We start from the raw sequence: 11,673 nt of genomic DNA on the forward strand, positions 1-11,673 counted from the left end.
AAGAGTGGAACAAAACACCAGGAAAAAGGCTGAGCCTTCCACCCTTTACCAAGTATATAGATGCATTAATTAAATAAGATATAAAGTGATATCCCAATGTAACCATGTTCCAACATGGAACCAACTTCAACTTCACATGCAACTAACAACGGTAAAAGAGGGGCTGAGCAAAAGCGGTAACATAGCCAAACAACGGTTTGCTAGGAAGGTGGGTTAGAGGCTTAACATGGCAATATGGGAGGCATGATATAACAAGTGGTAGGTAGCGCGACATAGCGATAGAATGAAAAACTAGCAAGCAAAGATAGAAGTGATATCGAGGGTATGGTCATCTTGCATGCAAAGTTCTCTGAGTAGTCGAAAGCTTGCTCGTCGTTAGCGTACTCAACAGGTTCCTCATTCACGTACTCATCTCCCGGCTCTACCCAAGGCAAGAACATAAGAAACGGAAGAAGAATCATACATGGTGAAATGCACAAGAAACATGATGTAAAACATGACATGATATGCAAGGTATGATGTGCAATGCATGTGGGTACTCCGGAAAGGAAAAGAATATCAAGGCAGAAACTTGGCAAAAAAAGTATGCCGCTAGAAAGATGAGGTGATTTCGGTCGAAATTGATATAAGGATCACCAGAAACGGATGCACGGTTTGCAAATGAGAAGCAAAACAAGAATGACGCATATATGCGATTAACAGCGTGATAGCACTTAGAATGCAACAATAAATGATGGTACATCACACCAACATAGCAAAAAAGCACATGATCATAAAGTACACATGAAGCTCTACAAATCATGAACATTAAGCTCCTGCTACTTCACATAAGAACAAGCTCAAAATAGCATGGCAAAAATGCAAATGATATCAGCTTCCGAACAAAAATCAGCTCAAAATAGCATAGCAATGTTTAAAGCTAGCAAACAACATGCTACAAGAACATATCATGGAAAAAAAGGCATGGCATGCTTGTACTAAACAGATAGAACAAAAATCCCTTACTGGACTTTAACAGCGTGATAGCACTTAGAATGCAACAAGATAATATACTACAGCACACCAACATAGAAACAAAGCACATGAACATAAAGTACACATGAAGCTCTACAAATCATGAACACTAAGATCCTACTAGTTCACACTAGAACAAGCTCAAAATAGCATGGCAAAAAAGCAAATGATATCAACTTCACAGACTTAGAGAAAATACTAAACATGTCAAAACAGCGGCATATAGCAATGTTTAGAGCTAGAAAACAACATGCTACAAGAACATATCATGGCAAACAAAGGCATGAGATTCTAGTGCTAAACACATGGAACAAAACCCCCTTACTGAATTTTAACCAAAGAGGCATAGAAAATGATGTGGCACCCATGCAAACATGGCAAGTTATATGAACAGTTTCAGACTTAGAAGAAAAACATGACATGGCAGGAACAAATTCATGATAGCAACTTTACAAGCTCATGTCACTCACCAAAACGCATTTCATGGCATAGCAAGGTAACCAACAGTAAGTATACATGTTCAAGAATCTAAGAATGGAAAGAGCAAGTTCATAGGGTACATGCATCACTAGCAAAACACATGGCAATATTGAATATCATGTTAACAATCTGCCAGGAACAATATTTAGCAAAAGTAGAGCAAGGAAAAGACATGCTAGGTTACTCCATAATTGAAACAAGAGACATGAATGGATAGAGCAATACCACATATACAAAACATTCTTACTGAACTATATCAGGATGTGCATGTATCTCATGGTAGCAACAAGTTTACATGGCATCAAAATGTAACAGGAAAAGGACTTAGCAAAATGATTGTCTGAAAATAGCAATATTGTGAAGCCTTTTTACATGCTTGTGCTATTCACCACATAGATCACAAAAATACAAAACTTGCACCCCTGTAGAGATGGCATGATGAAGATCATAAAATATGTAGATATCATTCTCATATGATGCACACACAAAATGCCACGAAAATGACAAATCATCAAGTTCTGTTAACTTCCAGCAGACAACATCATATAGCACTTTTGCAACGGAGATAATGGCATCAAAATGGATAGTAACATGCATGCAAATGACACCAACATGAAGGGCATCATGAGATGAACATTTTGACATATCATATGCATGAATCGGCTCTATGAGCATGGAGTTATGACATGATGAATAGGGCATAAAAATGATAGAAGCTTCGGGACTTGGAAGAAAATCGACCTCTCCCAGATCTAGGGTTTCTAGAGTTTCGGTGGCACGTGAACCGAGGTGGGGCCGGATCTTCGCCGGAGTTGCGCCAGAGTTGAACAGGTCGCCGGAGAGGCGCGAGGGCTCGCCGGAGGAAGGGGGGCCGGCGACGGCGATGACGCCCGACGGTGGCGGCGGCGGAACCGGGCACTGGAGGTGGCAGCATCGAGGCATGCCACTGCCACCGGCGAGGTTGAAGTGGGCGGTGACGAGGCGGCATGGCGGCGGAGGAACTCGGGCGGGGGCCTGAAGGGCGGCGCTAGCGGCGGCACCGGGTGGAGGACGCGGGAGGCGCAAGTGAGCGCTCGGGCGGTGGCGGCGGTACGCGGGCCGCACGGGCCGGCAGTGGCGGCGGATCCGGGGTGCCACGTGGCGCGCTCGGAGTGGCTGGCACACGGCGGTGGATACGTCCGTCAGTGGGATTTTTGTTTGGCGGCGCGAGGGGGCGGGGCTAGGGTTTCATCTGCGAGAAATTTGGGGGGAGGCAGATATATATAGGTAGGGGAAGCTAGGAGAGTCCAAATGAGGTGTGGTTTTCGCCCACACGATCGTGATCCAACAACGGAGAGCATGGAGGGGGTTTAGATGTGCTAGTGGGATCTTTTGGAGGGGTGTTGGGCTGCAGCACAAGAGGGCTTTTGCTGTTACCCGGTTAACCGTTGGGGCATCAAACGGCCTCCAAATGGAACGAAATTTGACAGGCGGCCTACCGGTGATGTACCAAGGCCACTTGACAAATATCGACCCATTCTAAGAATGTTTTCTCCCACTCACGAAATGAGATTAGAGGGGTGCAGCGGGTGCATGTGGGAGTGTCGGATTGCGAAACGGACAACGGGGAAAATGACTGGATGCATGAGACGAACACAAATGAAAATGAGATGCACATGATGACATGATATGAAATGCATGACATGAGAAAAATGCAAAATGAAAGACAAAACCCAATCACGGAGGGAAATATCATATCACATAGCCGAAAATGGCAAGAGTCAGAATTACAAATATGGAAAGTTACATCCGGGGTGTTACAACACTCCACCACTACAAGAGGATCCCATCCCGAGATCAAGGACTGAAAGAACTCCGGATATTCGGAATGGAGGTGATCCTCGCGTTCCCAGCTGGCTTCTCGGTCGGAATGGTGTGATCACTTCACTTTCAGGAATTTGATTGACTTGTTGTGAGTCTTGCGCTCGGTTTCTTCAAGAATAGCAACGGGATGCTGATGATAAGACAAATCTTCTTGGAGATCAATCTCTTCGAAGTTGATAGTGCGCTCGGGGGTCTTGAAGCACTTGCGAAGCTGTGACACGTGAAACACATCGCGCATGTTTGCGAAGTTGGACGGAAGCTCAAGTTGATAGGCGAGGTCACCTCTTTTGCCGACGATCTTGAAAGGACCCACGTATCTCGGGGCAAGCTTCCCTTTGATACCGCAGCGTCGAGTACCTTTAATTGGAGAGATGCGGAGGTAGACATGGTCTTCGATCTCGAACGCCAAGTCACGGCGCTTGCTATCATAGTAACTCTTTTGGTGTGATTGCGCGGCTTTGAGATTTTCACGGATGACTTTACACATTTCTTCAGCTTCTGTGATCAAGTCGTTGCCAAGAAGTTGGTGTTCACCAGTCTCAGACCAATTGAGAGGAGTACGACACTTTCTGCCATATAGAATTTCGAATGGGGCCTTGCTCGAACTCACTTGGAAGTTGTTGCTATAGGAGAACTCGGCATATGGAACACAATATTCCCACTTCATACCGAAAGAGATGACACAAGCCCGGAGCATGTCTTCCAGGATTTTATTGACTCGCTCGACTTGGCATATGGAACATCATATTCATTCATGAATTGAGCAATCTCTCGCTTCATTCGAGTCCACCAATACGACTGCTTGAGGTCATGGTACACCTTCGAACTACCGGGATGAATTGATAGAAGAGAATTGTGCGCTTCATTCATTATGACCTTCCTTAGATCACCTTTAGGAACCACAATCTGGTCCTCAAAGAATAAAGTGTCTTTGTCATCAATGCGACAGCACATGTATTTGGGTTGGCTGTTGGCAATACCATGTTTCACCTTCTTCACCATGGTATCAAGGAGTTGTGCCTCATGAATTTGGTCTTCCAAAGTCGGAGTGACTTGAAGGTTGGCACGAAAACCTTGAGGAACGACTTGGAGGTTCAATTTGCGGAAAGCTTCACAAAGATCTGGTTGGAATGGCTTGAGGATTAAGCTGTTGCAATGAGCCTTTCTGCTCAAAGCATCTGCAATCACATTGGCCTTGCCTATGGTATATTCAATATTTGGATTATACTCTTGAATCATTTCGACCCAACGATTTTGCCTGAGGTTGAGGTTGGGTTGAGTGAAGATATACTTGAGGCTCTTGTCATCTGTGAAAATGTCCACTTGCCTTCCCAACAAGAGATGTCTCCATGTTATTAATACATGGACAACTGCCGCCAGCTCTCGTGAGTGGGGTAGTTCCTTTCGTTGGGCTTCAATTGACAAGAGGTATAAGCCACAACTTTCTTCTCTTGCATTAACACAGTGCCGAGACCTTGCAATGAGGCATCATAGAAAACTTTGAATGACTAGGATTCGTCAGGAGGAGTTAAGACATGAGCTGAGACTAGCTTCTCTTTGAGGGTGTTGAAAGCAACGTCACACTCAGGAGTCCAGACATACTTGACATGCTTCTGGAGGAGGTTGGAAAGAGGATTTGCAATCTTAGAGAAATTCTCAACGAATCTTTGACAATAGCTTGCAAGTCCAAGAAAACTGCGGAGCTACTTGACATTCTGAGGAGGTTCCCAGTTCACAATTGCAGAAACCTTCTCCGGATTAACAGCAATGCCCTTGGCGGAGATGATATGACCAATGTAAAGAAATTCATCAAGCCAAAACTCACATTTGGAAAACTTCGCATAGAATTGATACTCTCTAAGCTTGGCGAGCACCAATCGCAAAAATGCTTGGCATGATCCTTCTTATTCTTGGAGAAGACCAAAAAATCATCGAGATACACCAGGACGAATTCATTTGTGTAGGGGTTGAAGATGAAGTTCATCATGCGAGAGAATGTTGGAGGAGCATTGACAAGGCCGAAATACATGACGCTATATTCATAAGAACCAAAGCTTGTTCTGAATGTTGTCTTGGGAATATCTTGTTGACAAATGTGAATTTGATGATAACCCATACGGAGGTCAAGCTTGGAGAATACTTTAGCACCTTTAAGTTGCTCAAATAGCTTATTGATGTTGGGAAGAGGATACTTGTTCTTTATTGTCTTCTTGTTCAATGGACGGTAGTCGACACAAAGTCGGTCCGTGCCATCCTTCTTTTGGACAAAAAGAACACCACAACCCCACGGGGATGAACTCGGTCTGATCAAACCCAGACACTCTTGTTCATCGAGCTATTTCTTCAATTCCTTCAACTCCTTTGGTCCAAGCTTGTATGGATGCTTGCAAACGGGTTCACTGCCAGGCTCAAGATCGATAACGAATTCAACTGGCCGGTGAGGAGCCATTCTCGGAAGCTCTTCTAGAAAGACGTCTTGGTACTCACAAACGACTGGAATCTGAGAAATTGCATCTAACTCGCCATTCTCATGGAGAGAAAATAGTCGAATGGTTTCATCCCGAGCGGCATAGATGATCACATCATCAGAAGAGTGTGTCAATTGAATCTCCCTAGCAACACAATCAAGTTGAGCCTTGTGCTTAGAAAGCTAGTCCATGCCGAGAATTAGATCAATATCAGAGTCGCCAAGAACCATTGGAGAAGACAAAAATTTATAGTTGCCCATTTTGATGGAAACATCTGGAGCCATCATTTTGGTGTTCATGAACAAACCCGGAGAGGAAACCGGTATCGGCTTAGGCAGATCGACAATATGCAAATTGTGCATGGATGTAAAAGGTCTTGATATGAATGAAATAGATGCACCAGTATCAAATAGAACTTTTGCAGGAATATCATTAACTGGAAGATTACCCATGATCACTGCTGAAGAATCCTCTCCTTGAGCTGCATTCATCATGTTCACCCTTGCAGACTTGGGATTATGCTTGACCACTGCTTTGCTTGAAGATCTCACAGGATGAGGAGGCGGGAGGCGCCTTCGGTTGAAGAACATGTTTGCATAGTGACCTTTCTACTGAACACTTGTTGCAAGTCACCTCATAGAGCGGACGATGATAAGGAGCACTAGACCTTGGAGCTGGAGTCTGAGACTTGTTCTGATAGCCTGGGTTGGGTGGGTCGGAAGATCCATGTCCACCTTTGTTCTTCTGCTAGTAGGGCTGACGAAACGGAGGAGGAGGAATCTAGAACTTCTGTTGCTTAGTTGCCACTTGTGAGGAAGAAGAAGACTGAACTGCATCCCTGATTCTCTTCTTAGTAGCCTCACACTTGAGTTGATCACCTTCTTGCTTGAGCACCTTGTTGTAGAATTGATCAAACTTAGTAGACTCCACAGAACAAGAGCTAACTTTAGATCTTCTTTGAGGCCACCCCTGAAGTAATAGATCATGCTCTTTTCATCAGTAACATCCTGCCTTGCAAAGCGAGAAAGTTTCTGAAACTGGATGTTGTATTGGTACACGAACATGCTTCCTTGCATGAGATTGCGGAACTCCTCACGCTTTCTCTCAGCAAAACTTATTGGAATATGATGAGCTTTGAAGTCTCGGTAGAAATCATCCCAGGTAATCACACGACCTCCTCTGGAATCTTTGTATTATTGATACCAATTAGCAGCTTGGTCCTTGAGTTGAAACGAAGCAAACTTGACAAAGTCCTCAGGCCTGACATTGCTACATTCAAAATGCTTGTTGATGTCCATGAGCCAATCATCAGCGTCCGTGGCCTCGGCACAGTAGCTGAAAGACTTCGGCTGATTTGCAAGGAACTAATTGAGGGTAGCGTACTAAGGCTGATTGTTGAAATTCCCTTTGGCTTGATTCCCTTGGTTGCCTTGACCTTGGTTGCACTCTTGCAAGAGTTGCAAAAGCATCTGGGAATTGGCGTTGGTGGCTGCCATGACAGCTTGCCATGCCTCCGGAGGCAGAGGTGGAGGTGGTGGGTTTGCCTGACAACCATCATTGCGTTCTAGATTCAGACGCGTTGGAGGAGCCATCCTGAAGAGGGTGACATCCATTAGAACCTTGATAGATAGATAGATAGATAGACAAGATGAATCAATGGATAGAAATTGCAACATATAGTCTTCATAATAAAAATTCGAACAAGTATGAACGAATGAATTCCAAAGTTAACATCACACGTCCATTAAGTTGATTAGCCACTTAGATAAAGGTAGATGAAAGAAACAACAAGGTACGACTGGAACAAATAAGTGGTAAGGATTACCCAATCACAAACCAAATATTTGTGGGATAAATACTAGAGCTACTTGAATTCCCACCTATAAACTCTCGAAACTTTCTGGTTATGCAATCTGGTGTTGGGGATATAGTGAGGCACAATATATATCACAAAACTAACAAGCCCTATGCTCCAACTGTATCCATCAGTCAACACATAACCAAGAAACCTTCGGAAATCGTGTACCTCAACCTTCAAAAAGCATCCATTATACGAGTTATGGCAATACTCCCGAACTCCCGCACCAGTACTAGGTGGCGTCGAGGTTATCTCACCAACAACTACATAAAAGAGATTTTCGATGTCGGTGAACTCAGGTATTACAGAACTGCAACGATAAAATTGTGACGACAACATCTCGGAGCTCAACTCCCCGAGACACTGCCACAACCCCTAAATGTCAGGAGGCACCAAGAACATTGTTCTCGTCACAAGAATATCAGAACGATTCCAACATACCCGCATGATCCTAAAAAAAATTCGTGAAATTTGAGGAGAGGAAAGTCAAAACATCTACGTTAGGAGGCCTCACTAGAGCGACGAAGGGACTGAGGAGTAAAAGAATCCTACTCTCAGATATATATAATCCTATGACTCAAAAACATTTTTGTTCTAGACTCAACAACATCAGCGATTCGATCAAGCAGGGGGCTCCTAAGTCGGGGATGGCTCTGATTACCAACTTGTAATGCCCACGATGCAGCTATAGCTCTCACATGTCGAGGCATAGCTTAGAGGCATAACCGCATAGTGGTTTTGTCGCAAGAAGGGTCATCTTCACAAACATCCGATGTAATGAACAAGACAGGGATAAATAGAGTTGGCTTACACTCGCCACATCACACAATACATAAATAATTCATACATCATCCAAAATACACTCATAGACCGACTACGGTCAAATCCGAATAAAAGGAAGATAAACCCCAAATGCTAGATCCCCGATCATCCCGACTGGGCTCCACTACTGAGCATCAGGAAACAAAACGTAGTAATGACCAAGGTCCTCGTTGAACTCCCACTTAAGTTCGGTAGCATCACCTGCACTGGTATCATCAGCACCTCCAACTGTTTTTGAAGTATCTGTGAGTCACGAGGAGTCAGCAATCTCACACCCGCGAGATCATGACTATTTAAGCTTATGGGTAGGATAATGTAAGGAGGTGGAGCTGCAACAAGCGCTAAGCAAATATGGTGGCTAACATACACAAATAAGAGTAAGATGACAAACTACGCATCGGTCGTGAAGCTACAAGTGATCAAGAAGTGATCCTAAAAACTACTTACGTTCAAACATAACCCAAACCGTGTTCACTTCCCGGACTCCACCGAAAAGAGACCATCATGGCTACACACGCGGTTGATTCATTTTAATTAAGTCAAGTGTCAAGTTCTCTACAACAGGCTATAAACAAATTCCCATCTGCCACATTACCGTGGGACGGCTATCGAAAGCTTATACCCTGCAGGGGTATGCCAACTTAGCCCATTACAAGCTCTCACAATCAATGAAGGATATTCCTTCTCCCAGAAAGACCCGATCAGTCTCGGAATCCCGGTTACAAGACATTTCGACAAAGGTAAAACAAAACCTGCAAAGCCACCCGAATGTGTCGACAAATCTCATTCTCAGGGCATAATGGATGGGCAAGACGTCGGGTTGGCATAGACCCTGGTTGCCCAGGGGGCGGCGGACATCGCCCAGGTTGGACCAACACTCAGAGGAGCATTGGCCCGAGGGTTAAAATAAAGATGACCCTTGGGTCTGCAGAACCCAAGGGAAAAGGCTTAGGTTGGCAAATGTAAATCCAAGGTTGGGCCTTGCTGGATGAGTTTTATTCAAGGCGAACTGTCAAGGGGGTCCCATAACCCCAACCCCGTAAGGAACACAAAATCAAGGAACATAACACCGGTATGATGGAAACTAAGGCGGCAAGAGTGGAACAAAACACAAGGCAAAAGGCCGAGCATTCCACCCTTTACCAAGTACATAGATGCATTAATTAAATAAGAGATAAAGTGATATCCCAACATAACCATGTTCCAACATGGAACCAACTTCAACTTCACGTCCATCTAACAATGCTATAAGAGGGACTAAGCAAAAGCGGTAACATAGCCAAACAACGGTTTGCTAGGAAGGTGGGTTAGAGGATTGACATGTCAATATGGGAGGCATGATATAACATGTGGTAGGTAGTGCGACATAGCGATAGAACGAACAACTAGCAAGCAAAGATAGAAATGATATCGAGGGTATGGTCATCTTACCTGCAAAGTTCTCTGAGTAGTCGAAAGCTTGCCCCTTGTTAGCATACTCAACAGGTTCCTCGTTCATGTACTCGTCTCCCGGCTCTACCCAAACCAAGAACACAAGCAAATAAACAAGAATCAAACACGATGCAATGCACAAGCAAAATGATGCAATACATGACATGATATGCAAGGTATGATGTGCAATGCATATGGGTACTCCGAAAGGGAAAATATGATCAAGGCACCAACTTGACAAAACTAGTATGCCACTAGAAAGATGAGGTGATTTCGGTCGAAATCGATATAAGGATCACCGGAAATGGATGCATGGTTTGCAAATGACAAGCAAAACAAGAATGACGCATATCTGCGATTAACAGCGTGATAGCACTTGGAATGCAACAATAAATGATGGTACATCACACCAACATAGAAAAAGCACATGATCATAAAGTACACATGAAGCTCTACAAATCATGAACACTAAGCTCCTGCTAGTTCACATAAGAACAAGCTCAAAATAGCATGGCAAAAATGCAAATGATATCAGCTTTCGAACAAAAATCAGCTCAAAATAGCATAGCAATGTTTAGAGCTACCAAACAACATGCTACAAGAACATATCATGGCAAAAAAGGCATGTCATTCTTGTACTAAACAGATAAAACAAAAAACCCTTACTAGACTATAACCAAAGAGCATGGAAAATGATGTGGCACCCATGCAAGCATGGCAAGTTATATGAACAGTTTTAGACTTAGAAGAAAAACATTACATGGCAGGAACAGATTCATGATAGAAAGTTTACAAGCTCATGTCACCCACCACAAAGCATTTCATGGCATAGCAAGGTAACCAACAGTAAGTAGACATGCTCAAGAAGCTAAGCATGGGAAGAGAAAGTTCATACGGTACATGCATCACTAGCAAAACAATCTACTAGGAACAATATTTAGCAAAAGTAGAGCAAGGAAAATACATGCTAGAGTACTCCATAATTGCAACCAGAGCCATGACTGGATAGAGCAATACCACATATACAAAACATGCTTAGTGAACTATCTCAAGATGTGCATGGATCTTGTGGCAGCAACAAGTTTACATGGCATCCGAATGTAATAGGAAAAGGACAGCAAAATGATTGTGTTTGAAAACAGCAACATTATGAAGCCTACTTTGCATGATTGTGCTAGTCACCACATGGCTCACAAAAATACAAGACTTGTGCCCATGTAAATATGGCATGACGGAGATCAAAAAACATGTAGACATCATGCTGATAGGATGCACACAGAAAATGCAACAAAAATGAAAAATCATCAAGTTCTGTTAACTTCTGGTAGACAACATCATATAGCACTTTTGCAATGGAGATACTGGCCTCGAAATGGATAGTAACAAGCATGCAGATTACACTAACATGAAGAGTATCACGAGACGAGCATTTTGACATATCATATGCATGAATCAGATCTATGAGCATGGAGCTAAGACATGATGAATATGGCATAAAAATGTTAGAAGCTTGAGGACTTGGAGGAAAATCGACCTCTCCCAGATCTAGGGTTTCGGTGGCACGCGAACCGATGTAGGGCCAGATCTTCGCCGGAGTTGCGTCGGAGTTGAAGCGGTCACCAGAGAGGCGCGGGGGCTCGGCGGAGGGAGGGGGCCGGCGGCGGTGGTGACGCCCGACGGTGGCGGCGGCGGAAACGGGCGCTGGAGGCAGCGGCATCAAGGCGTGCAACGGCGGCC

This window comes from Triticum aestivum, chromosome 4A (assembly GCF_018294505.1).
Source record: "Triticum aestivum cultivar Chinese Spring chromosome 4A, IWGSC CS RefSeq v2.1, whole genome shotgun sequence".
Lineage (NCBI taxonomy): Eukaryota > Viridiplantae > Streptophyta > Magnoliopsida > Poales > Poaceae > Triticum > Triticum aestivum.